The 15,872-nt window shown below is 43.0% G+C and overlaps 1 non-coding gene across 1 annotated transcript; it reads right to left on the bottom strand.

Annotated features, from left to right (window-relative positions):
• Positions 1-397: 397 nt before the first annotated feature.
• Positions 398-504, bottom strand: LOC120279758. Its single transcript, XR_005542061.1, has one exon. It is a non-coding gene; the product is annotated as a small nucleolar RNA R71 (small nucleolar RNA).
• Between the last annotated feature and the right edge of the window lie 15,368 nt (positions 505-15,872).

Below are 15,872 nucleotides of genomic sequence, written 5' to 3'. Positions count from 1 at the left end.
CTGAAAACATGGCAGAATAGAATGAGCAACAGCGAACACTATCTGACTATGCCAGACCTTCAGTGTTGGGGACACAATCGAGTATTGTGCGTCGCCCGATTACAGCTCAGAACTTTGAGCTAAAGCTGGCATTCATCCATATGCTGCAGCTGTCCGCACAATTCAACTGTTTGGCCGATGAGGATCCAAACAGTCATATAGAGAGCTTTCTCGAGGTGTGCGATATGCTAAAGATAAATGGGGTGACGATGATGCCATCAAATTGAGAGCCTTCCCGTCTTCCTTGAAGGAGAGAGCGAAGCAGTGGCTATACTCATTACCTAGAGCATCAATCACTACATGGGAGGATATGGTAGAAGCTTTTCTAGCCCGTTATTTTCCTCCTGGAAAATCAGCAAAGCTTAGGAATGAGATCTCGTCCTTTGTTCAGTTGGAATTGGAGTCTCTATTCGAGATATGGGAAAGGTTCAAGGAGCTCCTGAGAAAGTGTCCGCAACACGGATTCCCAGAGTGGATGATTGTTCAAACCTTTTACAATGATTTGAACCCGAGTACAAGGCAACTCTTGGATACGACAGCAGGAGGTACCTTAGGTAGCAAAACCCCCGATGAGGCTCGTCAATTAATTAAGAAAATGGGGTTAAATAGCTACCAATGGAATGCTAGGGAGAAGAAAAAAGTGGCCGGTCTCCTTGAAATTGATGGGGTAATCTCATTGGCGGCGCAAGTAGAGAGTCTTAGTAAGAAGCTAGATCTCATAGCTTTGAATAGAGTTGCGGCCGTGACTAATTGCACCGGTTGTGGTGGAGGACATGCTCTCTCCGATTGCCCGATCGTTATTGGTGATGTTTCTTCAGTGGAAAATGTTAACTTTGTAGGTAATGGCATGAGACCTCAAGGGAACCCATATAGCAATACTTACAATTCAGGTTGGAAGAATCATCCCAACTTTTCATGGAGTAATCAAGGACCACAAAAGGCCATGGGGCCACCGGGTTTCCAACAACAACAAGCCCCTCAAGTGGAAAACAGAATTTCAGGCTTGGAAACCTGAATGACGGATTTAGAGAAGCACTTGGCTAGATTTGTTCAATCTGCAAATACACGGTTTGAATCAGTCAAGGCTACACTTCGCAACCACACCACCTCTTTGCACAACCTTGAAAATCAGGTGGGGCAAATTGCGAAGTCTGTCTCCGAAAGGCCACATGGAAGTTTACTAAGCAATACGGAAACCAACCCTAGAGAACATGTGAAGGCGATCACTTTGAGAAGTGGTCATGAGGTTGAAGGAGGGCTTTCGAGTGAGAAGCCGAAAGAACACGCACCCGAGGTTGTAGAGGTTGAGGAGGGAGCAAAGAAAGAGAAAGAGGTAGCACCCCCACCTTTCAAGCCAAGAATCCCTTATCCCTCTAGACTGAAGAATGACCAAGGGGATGAACAGTATAAGAAGTTCCTGAGTTTATTCAAGCAACTCCACATCAACATTCCTTTTGTAGAGGCATTAGCTCAAATGCCTAAGTATGTGAAGTTCCTGAAAGACTTGCTGACTAACAAGAGGAAGTTGGAGGAGAGTGCTTCAGTGGTGCTATATGCTTCATGCTCGGCGGTGCTGCAAAAGAACATGCCGAACAAGAAAAACCACCCGGGAAGCTTCATCATTCCGTGTAACATCAGCAACTTAGATGAGGAAATGGCATTAACGGATTCAGAGGCAAGTATCAACGTCATGCCATACACTTTCTTCCAAAAGCTAGGATTGGGAGAGCCTAGGCCTACTCGGATGACTTTACAATTAGCGGACCGAATGGTGCGACATCCAAGAGGTATCATTGAAGACGTGCTTGTCAAGGTGGACAAGTACATTTTTCCTATTGACTTCGTAGTGCTAGATGTCGATGAGGATGCAGATGTACCCTTGATACTTGGGAGACCGTTCTTGCGGACTTCCAAAGCATTGATTGACATGGATGGCGGAGAGCTCACATTGAGAGTTGGAGATGACAAACTCACTTACCGCCTTGCTGAAGCCATGCGGCATTCTCTTGATTTTGATGACACTTTATACTTTCTAGATACTACTGATTAGCTTGTTGATGAATACATGCAGGAAATGTTCAATCCGGATCCGTATGACGGTTTGTTCGACCAAGAGGAGAACAATGAAGAAGTAATGATGCTTGGGTCGACTGAAGAAGTAACATCTACCCCGGGGATATTGAAGAAGGTGCTCCGGAAAATGAAGAGGGCTAGGAGACGCCATCGAAAGATGCTCCAAGACTATTGGAGACGTACATAAACCAAGAAAGTTGGATGAACCATTGTTAGGCGATCTGAAGCCCGATAATACACCCTCTACCCTCAAGAGACTTTGCTCATCATGCTTTCAAGTCATGGGTAAAAGGGCGACTTTCATTCATGAACCCCCGTGAGGTAAGACAAGATACATCAAGCTACGTGACGTTAAACAAGCACTTCTTGGGAGGCAACCCAAGTGTTTACTATTTTCGTATCTTTTAGTTTAGTTTGTTTGCATGAATAAATTGTTAAGTGTTGGTGTCGTAATTTTTAGATGCTTGTGCTGCGATTTTGTTGTGGGTTTTTAAAATTCATCATGTGTTTTATGAGGAATTGGAGAAAGTTTGGTCGTTTGAGCACTATTTCATATTTTTCACTGGTAAAATTTGCATAATAGGGCAGGCTCTGAGTGTGTAAACATGTTCAGAAATTTTCTACAGAGCCTGCAGATTTTTCTAAGTCATCCAGAGAAAACACACGGCCGTGTGGAATTAACACACTCCCGTGGGGGTTGCACTGCGAGCTCATCCAGAGAAGGCACAGGGGCGTGCGGCTACCCCTGTGCCCGACCATGCAACTGCCACACGCCCGTGGGTAATTTACGTACGGGCGTGTGGATTTCTGCAGAGTTGGGCAGATTTTTCCCGAGAGCACACAGGGGCGTGGACTCGCCCCTGTGGGCAACCTTGTGAACCACGCACGGGCGTGGGTAATTTCCGCACACCCGTGTGAAACTCTGCAGAGGAGTTCTCTCCATCCCGAGAAGACACAGGGGCGTGCGGCTGCCCCTGTGAGTTTGGCATGTGAATGTCCACGCCCGTGTGGAATTTCCGCATGGGCGTGTATAACACTTGGTATTTTTCTAGGATGTTCAGAGAAGCCACAGAGGCGTGCGTCTTCCCCTGTGGGTCGGATGCACGGGCGTGGGTATTTTCCGCACGCCCGTGCGAGAGCAGTCAGAGTCAAAGGAGCGTTTTCACTAAAGAGCACAGGGGCGTGCGCACGCCCCTGTAGTGCTTTTGAAGTAAGGCGCACGGGCGTGGGGAATTTCCACACACCAGTGTGGATGCACAGAACGCCAAAAGTCGTGAGTTATGTTTAAAAAATGATAGTTCCTCTCCCTCTTATTCGCTTGAAAACACTCTCATGGTATTCTCCGAGTTCAGAGTGCTAATTTGGTGGGGTTTAGTGAAGTTAGAAGTTAGAACGAAGTTAGAATGCTTCATTTCTATCGATTAACCTGGTTAATAATGCTTCATGGTTTCTATCGATTAACCTGGTTAATAATGCTTCATTTCTTCAATTGGAAAGACAATTTATGTTTAGAACGAAGTTAGAAGTACTATTAAGTTGTATTTTTGGATTGTTGAAGCGTGGCCGTGCGGTTCTCAAGCCCCGTGGATCCACACGGACGTGCAGAAATTCCCCACGACCGTGTGGATTATGGCACCTAGGTCAAAGAAGCAAGCTGATAAGAGGCGACGTGACTCATCTCCTGAGCCCGAGGGCATGCAGTTTGCAATTCCAGAGCATCAGGTTCGCTATGAGCGCCTGTCGAGGCTCCATTTTGGGCAGACTCGATTCTTAGACATGACTATATTGCGAGATCTGCAGCAGGGAGATGAGTTTGCTGATGAGATCGAGGATCTCATTTCAGAAGGTGGTTGGCGACAGTTGCTGACGATTAGAGAGCCAGCCATCCGAGAGTTTGCACTGGAGGTACTCTGATTGCTTCCCCGCAAGTGTACAGGATTGCCAAGTAATACCTCGCGTGAAGACACGACGATCGTATTCCACGGGGCTAAGGATCTCCTATTACTCCTTCTCGAGCTATTATCTAGCCTAAGATCTCAAATGATGGATTTTTACTCTACTAAAGCAATTAAAACTAAAATAAGATTATGACCAAATTAGAGAGAACAAGCAATGGGCAAGCAAGAAATACAAAATAATGCAAAGGCCTATGGATGTGGATCCCCTTGAGGGGTTATCATGCAACATGGATGATGATTTAAAGATGCAAGTGTAAAATGGACCATGAGATTCCAAGTTTAGAACAACCCCAATTTCTCGGTGATTGAACCCTAATCGCATACGAACATAGATAGGAATTTCTCCCAAATCTACATCCCTACGATTGCATTAAGTATGAGGAAATCTCGCTTAGGAATGAACCTACTCTTCTTCGGATTAAACCTACATGGAGGGCTACCAAACACCCAATTTCTCGGCGTGATGATACAAGTATCCCCTTCTAATTCATTCATGATCTAATACATGCGAGCAAGTCACATCTACATGCATCACTCATAAAAGAGCTACGGATTTCTCCTTAATGTAGCACTTAGCATGAAAACAATGGATTAGATCTCAAAATTACCCAAGCAAAGAATTAACAAGTAATCATCCAAAATACATGATAAAACCCCCCCCCCCAAGGTTCACCAACACCCGGTGGCCTTGGGGGTTCTAGTGTGTCATCATCCTACAACAAGTAACATAATCAAGTAAAACACACAAGAAAAGCATGAGTGACACTCCCTAGATGAAATGGTGTAGGAGGAGGTAGAATGTATGCCGAATGATGCTTCCCTCGCCAAAGGAATGCCGAATGATGCTTCCTCTAGTCATGGGTCTCCTTCCTTCAAAGCGTGGTAGATCTCCCCTTTGAATGATGTTGCTTCTTGCCTTGAGAGTCTTGGATCTTGGGCTTAGATGATCTTCTAGCTTCCTTGCCCTTCTTCTCCTCCACAAGGTCGCTCAAAAACCTCTCAAGTGTCTCCCCAAAAATCGGCCAAGAAAAGGTCTAGAAAAAAAGCCTAGTGAAAAAGTCCCCAATATCTGCCCTAAAGTTGGTATTTATACCCCCGAGAGCATCTGGGTCGTATGGGGGTCGTATGGCACCCAAAAACCCTAGATTCACGATCCATACAGGGTGCATACGGCCCCCATACTGGGTAGTATGGAAATCTGGGCAGACACTCCAAAACAATCCGCTGCTACAGTGCATACGGCCCCCATACTGGGTAGTATGAAATTCCTATTTTCTTCTCTTTTTTGCCCAAATGATATCTTCTTGTTCTCCATGGCTTCCTTATGCCCTACAAAGCAAATAGAAGACGATTAAGCATAAAACAGGCATCAAACCTCACAAAATACATGCAAAGTGAATACGATAATTATATGAAAACACCTACATTTAGACACTTATCATACTCTCATCATTCGAGTTTGATAGATCGTATGCGAGCTTCGACAGTGTGGACACCATTCAGTTCAGAGTATTTGGACACCACCATAGCTTGAGCATTACGTAGTTTTCAGTACTATTTGACTTGTACGAGGAGGCATTCACAGATACAGAGGAATATGCGCAGTTACCGACTGATTACCGTGGAACCTTGACCCCGCAGAGAGCTTACAGAGAGTTATGTGGTCAAGGTCAGTACGAGCCGGGGGTGTCCAAGGCCACGTGCCTTTCCTGACCTGCATACAGATACTTGCATGCCATTATGAGTAGGTCGGTGAATGGCCGTGGTGATAGCACTGGTGTCCTGAGCCGTTAGGAGCTATTGTACTTGTATTCAATGGTACAGCGCATACAGATTTACTTAGGGCACATCCTGGCAGAGTACATTAGACATGAGGGATACTATGCTAGACTGGGAGTGATCTTCTCGGGCCCCTACATTATGAGATTAGTGATGGGTATGGGTCTTTTGGATTAGATTCGCGGGGCTGAGAAGACGAGTGTACCTGCTCCCCTGAGTCTAGAGATGATGCGGTTGATGGGCATGGTCCGCAGGGTTGAGACAGGGGTTTTTGTTTTAGTACTACCAGCTCCAGAGATAGCCGAGGATGAGGGTGATGAAGCCGGAGCATCTCAGCCCGCTCCTGAGCCTCAGCCAACAACGATGCAGACCGAGGCACCTCCAGTGGCAGAGGAGCCATCCCCAGTGCGTATGTTTTCACCATCTCGAGCCAATGATCACTTTGAGAGGCTCGAGAATGCTATAGGGGTGGTCCGAGCTGAGGTTACCTAGATTAGGGCTACGCAGGCTACTCAATACACAGAGTTCATTTCGCATTTCGACGTGTTACAGCAGATTTTAGAGCGAGACGTCGCCTCATCATTTGTATTGCGGCCGAGGACTCCTCAGACCCCCTCAGTTCCTCCAGAGACCTCCATCCTCGACCCCCAAAGCACCGGTGGACTCAACCATGTGCGTCTCCAAAGACGATCAGCAAAGACAAGAGCCCCGAGAGCAAAGAACGACACTTGACTTATCCTTTACTTTCTTGCATTTTTATTTTTATTTTTTTCTTGTTTTTTTAGACTTTGTTCACTCGTAAAGGATTCTCCTTCCGAGTTTATTTTTCATTTTTTTCGCATCATCGAGTTGTATTAATTGCTTCATCTTTTATATACACTCGAGTTATTTTGTCTTTATTGAGCTTCACTGAACCCCCTCATGTATACGTGCAGATGGTCTTGTCTTCTTGGGAATTGAGACTTAGTCATCGGCACGGCCAAGGTGCTGAGGCACTTGGCCGTGTGAGCCTCACAACCCGTCGGAACACTACTCCCATGGAATTAGCTTCATCAAACGCAACACTAGGAGTCAGGGGAGTATTGTTTTGATTACTTCTCCCACATTGGCTTTTGAATGATATATATATGTTGAGTGAGTTTGCATGTGTACATTGAGGACAATGTACAACTTAAGTGTGGGGGAGAGTTTCATAATGCGCACATCTTTTCTATTATTCTTGATTGATATATGCTCACATAGCCAATGGCGGTTCACCTTAGTTGCAATGATTGTATTCTTGAGTTTAGGAGAATTTCTAACATTGAATGTTTTCATGCTCTAGTTCTTGCTTGAATTATTAGGAATTTTTGCCCGATTTACACTTAGTGCACTACTCACTCTTCGCACTCTATTGGAAACTCATGTTCGATGTTAAAGGGACTAGTTAGTTTTATTTTCTTGTGCTAAATTCTAAAAAAAAAATAGTTTTATTGTTTATTTGTGCTTGTTGAGTGGAAAGAGCTACCACCTACGAAGTACGAAGCTACTCTCATAAGTCGGATACTAGCTATGCCCTAATGAGAGAAAGAGCTATCTCATAGGAGTTTCATAATGCGCACATCTTTTCTATTATTCTTGATTGATATATGCTCACATAGCCAATGGCGGTTCACCTTAGTAGCAATGATTGTATTCTTGAGTTTAGGAGAATTTCTAACATTGAATGTTTTCATGCTCTAGTTCTTGCTTGAATTATTAGGAATTTTTGCCCGATTTACACTTAGTGCACTACTCACTCTTCGCACTCTATTGGAAACTCATGTTCGATGTTAAAGGGACTAGTTAGTTTTATTTTGTTGTGCTAAATTCTAAAAAAAAAAATAGTTTTATTGTTTATTTGTGCTTGTTGAGTGGAAAGAGCTACCACCTACGAAGTATGAAGCTACTCTCATAAGTCGGATACTAGCTATGCCCTAATGAGAGAAAGAGCTATCTCATAGGATGAGTGAAAGCTACCATTCCGGTAGAAAGAGTTACCACCTCGAAAGTGTGAAAGCCTCCTTAGCGGCCGCTTTGGAAAGGGCTACCATAGAGGATGTGTGAAGCTACTACCATCTTTGAAATTGTTGTCACTTTTGTAGATAAATAAGTCCCTTGTACTTAGAATTTTGAGGAGTATACCTTGGGTTGTTTTGAGTGAGTTCACACACGGACACGACTTCGGGTTTTGTTTTCCTTTTTGATTCAAGTTTTTAGCTAAAGCATTGATTTTTCGTATTTAGTGTTGAAATTTCCCTCACTTGTAGAATGCTCTCTTTGTATATTTTGGTGAACCTAAGGCCAAGCACTTTCAATATTTTCTTCATGGATGCACATAACGTTTTAATTTTTACTTGAGGACAAGCAAAAGCTTAAGTATGGGGGAGTTTGATAAGTTCGAATGTGATACGAATGCGAAGCGTTCATTCCTTATGTTGAGCATTACGTTTCTCGGGTTTTTAGACTAATATGTGTGTTTTTATGTTACTTTTATGCAGGTAGGGTTGTGAGGCCGAGTATGAAGGAAATAGGCCAATGTGGATCATAATGCACCAATTTTGGGGGAAATCTTGCTAAGGTTCAAACATGAAGACATAGATCAGGTGTGAGATGCTAGAGTGTGTGCCAACCTCCTCGTATTTGAGTGGGCACATCCATTTGGAGGGGCACAAAGGCAGTCACATTCGAGCATTATGACTTATGCACTAAAGAAGCACTGCAGCAGAGAAATGCGGCAACACTGTAGCATATACTGTAGCAGCACTACTCACAGCCGACCGAGAAACCAGAGAAACAGAGAATCCACACGGGCGCTTGGAGCATCCACGCCTGTGTTGTCGCCCGATTCCAGTCCCTATTTAAAGACGATTTATCCCTGATTTTGGTATTCTTTTCTCCTTCTTTTCCCCAACTTGAGAGAGGGCTTCGGCTAGGGTTTCGAGGGGTATTGGCCATGGTTTTGGAGAGGTTCTACGGCTCTGACATCGTCATTCCTTAGGAAAAAGGTTGGTAGGGGAGTTTCCGTTGAGGCGTATCCTACACCGGACGAGGGAATCCTTGGACGACGAGTAGAGTACTTTCCACAAGACCATCAACACGATTATCAAGGGGGTTTCTTTATTGATTCATTGCTTTTACATTCTATTTCTTTGATTGTATTTAGCTCCATGGAGAGCTAAACACCTAGTGGGTACTCGGGTATTGTGAACCCTAGGATGTATTTGTTTCTTTGAACCTCTTTATTATGCTATCAATAAATTGATGTTTATTGTGAGTTCCAACCTTGAATGCTTGATTGTATGAACATTTCCCCTAGAGTGACACTAGGGTTGAGAGTTCTTGTTGGTAACCTTGTGAGTGAGTGACACACCACGAGCGTTAGACAAAGCTAGGTTGGAGAGGGTTGAGAGGGTGAGTCGAGAGGTACAGGAGCGTCCACTTTCCCCTTTGGCGTGATAGATTCTACCTCCGTTCCTCGAGTTCTTTGCAGCCATAATATAGTAAATGGTCTAAGGGATGAACTTCCGCTGGGGCTTAGTTGCGCATGCAACGGAGTGAAAGCGTTGAGGTGATCTTAGTATCTAGGGCTTAATTGTGGTTAGGGACCTTCCACCTGGACCAAAGGGTTAAGTCTATAATTAGAAAGAGATTTATCAGTTGGAATCCCTAGAGCTCATTGCAACTCTATGCGAGTGCGAGGTGTTGAGATTGTTCGATTTCTCCTCCGGGACATGTATAGAGTTAGGCATAGTTGACCTTAGATTTGGGACTATGTAATTGAGTATTTCCATGACTCACCATTGCATTGATTAGGAAGCATAATAGTGGGGTCTTGCACTTGAAACAATTATCCTAGGTGGAGCTTTATCTGGGTACCCCATCTTTATCGATTGCCTTACCCCTTTCTTTACTTTTACTCTCTTACTTGTTGCTTTTACTGTTGAGAATTGAATCATTATCACACTTATCATCATTGATCTTTTACATAGCTAAGAATCAAGTTAAGTATTTTTATTCCCTACTCCCTGTGGATTCGATACCCGCTCACCCGGGATTATTACTTCGACAAACCCATACACTTGCGGGATATAAGCAAGGGGACCTTGTCAACGGCTCCAAACGCTCGAGGTAACTTCCTTCCCTTTGTTCCACCATGATTGTTTGAGGTAATGCACGTCAAGCTAATGATGTTAAACAAGCGCTTGTTGGGAGGCAACCCAAGTTCCTTTCATTTCTCGTATTCTTTTTCTCATTTGTGTTGTTTTGCTTAACTTGTGTTTCTAGTTGTGGTTTGGTTATAGTTGCATTTTCATCATTTTTCTTAGTTCATTAGCCTTTGTGTTCTCTTGTTTGTCATGTGGTCTTTGAGCAATTCTTGTTCTTGATGCATGCTTGTTGGTGTTTTGAGTGTTTTATCGATTTTTCCGGCTTTGTTTTTCAAGGTTTCATCCATAAGCGAAGTGTGCAAAGTATGGAGAAAAAGTTGTGCATCAAAAAAATCCCGACCATCCTTGCGGACTTAAGGGTGCCCCTCGGGACTTATCCCAAGAGTCTTGAGGACCATCCTTGTGGCCGCAAGGATGCTCGGCAAGAACACCCGATTGAGGGCTTTTTAAAGAGGGGTTTTGGGCTTCAACTATTCATTCTTCTTCCACATTCTTCTAATCTTCTATCCCTCATTTCTCCACTGTTTTTCATCATATTTTTTGCTCTTGTTTGCTCTCCTCCTCCTCTTTTCCATTTTAGTGACAAAAATTTGGAGTTTGAGCAAGCTTTTGGCCGGATTCAGCCCTTTGATTCACTCGTCTTACTCTAGGGCAAGAGTTTGACCTCTCACTCAAAACCTTGAGTTTTTTTTGCTTTTGAGGGTGGAATTTCTGGGATTTTCATTGGTTTGTGAATTCTTAGTGATTGTCAAAGTGTTTTTATTCATTTGTAAAATTTTTGGCTACTCCTACAAGCAAAGTTCTTGAAAAAGTTTTCCGAAATTACTGTAGCACAGGCATTTTTCTTGATTTTCCTCATTCTTTGGATGCCCACTTTGTTTGTAACTTGGTTTAATGATCTCCACTTTGTTTTTGCAGGATGCCCATCAAGAAATTTGCCTCCAACAGAGCTAGGAGGGAACCTTCTCCTCCCGTGCAAGAACCTAAGTTTTCTAACAAAGAACATAAAACGCGCTATGCACTTCTATCATGAAAAGTGTTCGGCACGGTTAGTAAAATTGATTGCGAAGCTTTGAAAACATTGGGATTAGATGGCGTAGTGTTGGAGCTCATTTTACATGATAGTTGGGATAAATTATTTTTGATTGAAGAAGTCACATTCAAGGAACTCAACTTGGAAGTCCTTAGCTCCATCGAGATGGTGAAGGAATACCCATTCACTCACCAATCTAACCACATCACTTTCTGAGCTTTTGGGAAGAAACATCGTGTTTCTGAAGATGATATTGATGTGCATTTGGGGTTATATACGGAAGCTTACCTAAGATCATTCGCGTTCAACAATCCGTTATTGATGTCCCACAGTTGAAGGCGAATAAATCATATTGGAATACCATCTCGGCTAACCCTCGAACACGAAAGGCCTCCCAACTCACCGACCCTGCTCACCGATATATTCATGCTCTTTTGACTAGAAGTATTATGGGCAGAAGTGACTCTACTGTGGTAGTGACGCGCCATAATCTGATTATGTTATACAGCATCCTTGAGCATCAAGCTATCCATATGCGACACTTAGTGGCAGAGAATCTTTCCCATCAAGGAAAGTTCGTTCGTTTGGGAGCCATCTTCACTGGACCTTACATCACTCGACTCATCCACTGCATGGGACTGATTGAGCACACTTGAGGCATGACAGTGGTGGGATCTATTGCTTCCTTAGGGATACAGACCCTCATCTCCATTGGGATTATTGAGAAGTGGGGAAGTATTTATCGCCTTGCCCAGCGGCAAGGATCACACTCACAGGACCCCGGTGTTTCACATGACACTAAGACTGAGTTAGAGTCTGACCGGGATGCTAGAGAGAGTCTACCATCTTTGGCAGCCAGGTTTGAGTTATTTCGCACTGAGGTCCAGCAGCAGATCTAGAGCCTTGAGCGAGGACAGAGGAAGATCATCACGGCACAACAGCGGATTGAGCGTGACTTAGTTGAGCTCCTGACCATTGTTCGCTACTCATCCTCATCGACCTCTGTTGCCACTACTTGCGCTGCGTCCTCACTTCCTCTGGCCTCTTAGACCCGTTACATATCTTTGTTTATTTTCTATATGTTTTTCTGCTTTGTTTGTTTTGTGTTATTCAAACTTATACTTCTGAGCTAGCTAGGGTCTCTCCCCTACTAAGCTCTTTTTTTATTTCTGTTGGAGCTCTCTTCCCCGTATTTTATTTCCATTTCCTCTTTAAAAATTGTTGATTGATGATATGCTCCTTGTTCTTTTCAGGGTTATTGATTTTGGGGAGCTTGCACTTTTCGTCCTCATTATGTGGTGTACCCCTTATCCATGTGGAACAACTAGGAATCACACCAAGGAATCCGGGAAGTTTCTTCACTCCAATTCTTTGTTTATTGTTTTTCATTCCCTACTTTTCTCTGCTGACTTAGGTACATTGAGGACAATGTACGAATTTAGGTGTGTAGATGGTTTTTTTTTACTTGGAGTGTTTTGTATTTTTGCATGCTTGCTGCCTATGATGGCTATGATTGTTTAGTTGAGGACTTCCTAGCTTGGTAGATTGATAGTTGTGAGTTGTACATTGCATGTGCTTGAATGTAGCTCTGTTTCATCTGTAGTGTGCCTGCATACATGTTCACGATTACTTTCACCTTATACACTCCAACCAACCCATCATAATGATTTTGGCATTAATTTGTTAAATTCCTTCTTCAATGCACTTTTAAGAGCTTTTGAGTTCCTTTATTGTTTTCTTTAGCTTAAAGTGATCTATTATACCAAGTCTACATAAGGGACATGAGATACAGTTTGTACATGTGAACCAAATAAAAAAAATTGAGTGTATAACAGTATTCCTTTGCTAGTTTAGCATGAATACGCCTATGTAAACTGTATTCAAGTATGTTGGGTAGCTCTTGTGCCTAATCAGCATGTGCATCCTTCAGAAAGATTGTAAAATAATTTTTGTGCAATCTACATTAGTCGGACTCAAAGAGAAAAAAAAATTGTGTATGTTTGTATTAATGTGTAAAGGAAATAAAGTATCTCTCTTGTTCCTTCTAAGCTTGCTGCGTAGTCATTTGAAAGTTAGAGTTTTATCTAGGAACGAAAGGGACTCTTAATTGAGTATTGAGGATGTCTTTAGCATCTTAATGACATCTTCATTATGTGTGAGGTGAAAGGTCATCCTGGGGTAATCCAGGTGTGGAGGCCAAGGTGGGAGTTAGCATACACACACATAGGGCACTGTGGATCAAGCAGAGCTAATATCACTTCACTATTCATTGAACAGCTCACTCCTTGATTTTTGTCCATTTGTGCTTGAGGAGTCTTTTACTTTTGAGCTTGAGGTCATACTTTTAGCCGTTTATCTTCTTTCCCTTTGTTCTTCATGTTTGTTTGCTTGGGGACAAGCAAATGCTTAGGTGTGGGGATGTTTGATAAACGTCTAAAAGTATGTAGTTTGCATGTATTTGTTTTGTATTATTCTTTACATTTATTTGTTGAATCGATGCCCTTTTGGTCTAAATTGTGTTATTTTTATATTTCAGGCCTAATAGAAGCCCTGGAGTCTCGACGACGTGATTGGGGATGATTTCAGCATCAAAACGGTGTTTTCGAGCCCAAGATTGTTGTAGCACAATACTGCAGCGATTCCACTGTAGCTTATCATGGGCTTCTCGGCAGAAACCTGGAAATCTCGAGGGATCGGCATACGGGCTGTATACTGACCCGGTTACCCATCGGGATCTGGGTGTCTAAAGGCTTTGAAGGGGCTACTTTTGAGAAAGGGGGATCATCTTCTTGGAGGAAAAAAATCTAGGGTTTGAAAATCACTTCCACATCACCTTGAACCCAAGCTTTAGGAGGCCAAAAAGGGAGGAAGTCCGAGCATTCCTCGGTGGAGAGAGCAACATTTAGGAGGATCCACTTCAAGGACTTCATTGCTTGGAGGTTGAAGATAACGGGAAGCCATCCCTTAGAGTGGCATCCTCGAAAAGTTTTCTCCGGGGATTCAAGCGTCATTCGGTCTTCACCTTTTAAAGGAGTGTTCCTCATGTTTATTTTAGTTGTTTGTATGGATTGTTTGGTTGCTTTGTTAAACATGAACAACTAAACTCCAAGCTCACCGGATGTAGGTGAACCTTGGGGGTGAACTTGTGATGTTTTGGATTATTGAAGTAATTTATGCATGATTGGCTTGTTGTGATTCTTGTTTGGTGTTCTTGATTGTTTTGGTACATTTGATTGAGTGATGTATCAAATTCTTCGTAGCACTTTGTAGCATTCCAATTGCCTTAGTGCTAGACTGCACCAAACTTGGAAAGGATCATTGTATAAATACGCCGTGACCATCGGGTATTTGTACCCCTCCATTCCTAGGGTTGAAAACTACTAGTGTTTCTACCCTAACTTTAGAAAACCATCATTCTCCTTGCAACCATGTGGGAAGTTGGGTGGAAGAAATTCCTTATTCAACACTTGCATCGGGTTAGGGGTCAATTGCCGTGACCATCTAGTTGACCTAAGTTTTGGTTTTCTCGGTCCAACTAGCCACATGCTTAACTTCTCAAATATCCTACTCACTTAGGTAACCCCCTTGGGGATCCACATCCGTGACCATTTTCTAACCTTGAGCATTTCCCGTGTTTTGATTTTGCCATACTTCTTTAGAATTTCTCTTGCTTTTCATTTCACTTTCTTTTCTTTTTTTTCTCTCTTGAATTGGAATCGGTGAGCTAAACAACAAGTTAGAAGTGAGTAAAGTAGCTCCTCGGGCCCCTTGGGAATATGACCCACTTGTGCGTGCGCGAGTGGTTTATTACTTGACGACCCCGTGCGCTTGCGGGTGTTCACACTCTGTGTCTATCAAAAGTAATGCTCATTATAAGAAAAGAATAGTTCGTATTCTTAGTACACAAGCACTTATCATAGCGGAACTTCCCCTTTCCCTTCCAAGGTGGTTTATCCTACCTCCACGTTCCATGTGTTCTTTGTGGTCATGATAGAGTAAAGTCCTAAGATGGAACTCAACTCGGGCTTAGTTGTGCAAGCAACAGAGTGAAGTGTTAAAGTAATACTTAGTGCTGGGCTTAATCGTGACTAGGAGTCTTTCGCCTAGACCAAAGGGTTAGATCTATTTTAGGAATAGGATTTACCACTTGGAGTCCCTAGAGCTTCATGCAACCCCACAAAATGTGAGGCGTTGAGAGTATCCCTTTTTGCCGTGGTATAGTATAGGGTTAGTCACGGTTGACCTTAGGTTTGGGACCGTGTGTATTTGAATTTCCATGACTCATTCAATATCAGTTAGAAGGCATAATGATTAGTCTCACGCTTGAAACAATAGTCCTAGGGTAGGCAATGTTCGGGCGCCCCATTCTTTATCGATTGCCTCTCCTTATTCCTATTATGCTTTCTTTCTTTTCTTTACTTTAATTTGCATTGATTTTGTTCACACAACTCCTCAACCACTTTCACTATTGTTAAATAGCAATTCTTGTGTTTTTCGATCACTATTGCCTTTGGATATGATTACCCACTCAGCGGGGTACTTTATTACTTTGACAACACGTGCACTTGCGGTACACACACGCAAGGAGTGTGTCAAGCCCCAGACTGGAAGATTTCTCAACACTTTACTTTATCACTTGCGCAACTATGACCAAGTGGAAAAGATCTAATACCACTTCACTCTATCATGATTGCAAAGAATTCTTAGAATATGGATATAGGATAAATTACATTGGAAAGGAAAGGCGATGTTCCGCTACCTCTCAACTCACCCTTTCAATCCTCTTCAATCTTGTTGAGTCTA

Source organism: Dioscorea cayenensis, chromosome 16 (assembly GCF_009730915.1).
Source record: "Dioscorea cayenensis subsp. rotundata cultivar TDr96_F1 chromosome 16, TDr96_F1_v2_PseudoChromosome.rev07_lg8_w22 25.fasta, whole genome shotgun sequence".
In the NCBI taxonomy this organism is placed as follows: Eukaryota; Viridiplantae; Streptophyta; class Magnoliopsida; order Dioscoreales; family Dioscoreaceae; genus Dioscorea; species Dioscorea cayenensis.
Note: the sequence above shows the minus strand (reverse complement) of the source record. Positions and strands in the feature narration are given on the sequence as shown.